At 66.0% G+C, this 1566-nt stretch overlaps 1 protein-coding gene across 1 annotated transcript in view; it reads right to left on the bottom strand.

Annotated features, from left to right (window-relative positions):
• ADGRB1 (adhesion G protein-coupled receptor B1) overlaps positions 1-1566 on the bottom strand; it is a gene marked incomplete at its 5' end in the record, with an annotated part of 54406 nt that overhangs the window by 9520 nt on the left and 43320 nt on the right. The window lies entirely within an intron of this gene.

Genomic DNA, 1566 nt, shown 5'->3' with positions numbered 1-1566 from the left:
CGGGGAGTCTGCAAGGGGCCCTGCTGAGCCATCCATCATTGTCCTCTCTCCAGACCCCTCCCCTCCCAGCCCCCCTACCCCCCCTGCCCCTCCCCTGCCGGCTCTAGGACCCAGGTCCCATCCCAGCCCCAGCCCCATTTCTCCTCCAGCAAAGCTCCCTGGCCAGCTGCCCAGTGGCTCAGGACTCCGGAGCCCCCACACCTCTTCTCTCCCGGCCACCGCGTGGGCTTCAGAACCAGACCTCACAGACCTGCCTCACCTCCCCTTCCAGGACGGGGGACCTGCTGATGCCCTGGGTGCCCCCAGCCGCAGGAGCCGCGCCCCCACGGCTCAGCCTGCACGTGGGTCAGAGCCTGAAGAAGTGGGACATGCTGCCCGGCTGTCCTTTTCCCTTCCCGGCCCTGAACCTCTGTGTCCCCGCCGCGGCGGGTCGGGCTCTGAGTCTCCCTCTTCCCGCCCACAGACCTCCTCTGGCCACACTGGGAGCAGGAAGGCAGGCAGGGCCGAGCCCCCGGGGCCAGGGGACCTCGTCCTGCCCTGAGCCATCCTCCCTCAGCCTAACATCTAGAGCCTGAGGCGGCTGGCAGATGGCCCGGTCCTGGGGACTCTGCAGTCCTGGAGTCCCTGTAGCCCGGAGCTCCGCCAGGGCCGCGAGCAGGAGCCTGTGCCGCCCGGCTGTCAGCGGGCAGGGGAGGGGCTGGCAGGGACGCCTTGCCCGAGCAGGGGTGCTGTCTGACCCTTTGGGAGGTCAAATGCCCCTGATGTGGGGAAGGGGCATGAGCGAGGCTCAGGGTGACCTGGCCTGGCCCTGTTGCGTGACCTGGCCGGGATGTCCCCCCACTCGTGACAGGTCCAGAGTGGCTCCCTCCGCCCCACAGAGCCCAGCGTGTGAAGCACACATCGAATATTCCTGGAGACCAATCCCTGCCCGGGCCTCTCAACTCAGGTTCTGCCTCAGTGGACCCGGCCTGCCCGAATCTGGGTCCCCCACGGTTAGGCGTGCTCTGCACACTCCCCCATGCTCGTTCACGGGACATTCACCCATCCCCTTCCTCCCGCACCCACCCACACACCCACACACCCACACACTCACACTGTTCACAGCCCAGACACCCCAGACAAAGACAGGCCAGTGCACAGAGTTCTCACGCCGCCCCGGACCCATCCCGTCCCCGGCCACACGGAGCAGGAGGGGAGCCTGGCGAAGGGCCGGGTGAGGAGGATCCCCAGAGTGGATGGCAGAGGTGACAGATGACAGAAAAAGCTTAAAACAATGTAACTCAGAAAGCAGAGCTGGGGGGGCCCTGGGAGGAGGGGCACTAACATGGCATTTCTGGTGGCTTTGGAGGTGGCGTCGGCCACAGAGAGGGCTCCACGCTTGGCACATATGAGGGCACACCCAAGGGGGGCCCGGGGCAGCTGACTGCAAGTGAAATTCAAAGGCTGAGCAAGAGCGAACACTGTTCACACAGAAATGGGGGGCAAAGTAGGCACACGGACCAGAGTGGTCCTGCCTTAGCCTTGCTAGGCCATGCGGGGTCCTGGGAGTGGGCTGGTAGGGGGACC

The sequence above is a fragment of the Suricata suricatta genome, chromosome 15, assembly GCF_006229205.1.
Source record: "Suricata suricatta isolate VVHF042 chromosome 15, meerkat_22Aug2017_6uvM2_HiC, whole genome shotgun sequence".
Classification (NCBI taxonomy): domain Eukaryota; kingdom Metazoa; phylum Chordata; class Mammalia; order Carnivora; family Herpestidae; genus Suricata; species Suricata suricatta.
Note: the sequence above shows the minus strand (reverse complement) of the source record. Positions and strands in the feature narration are given on the sequence as shown.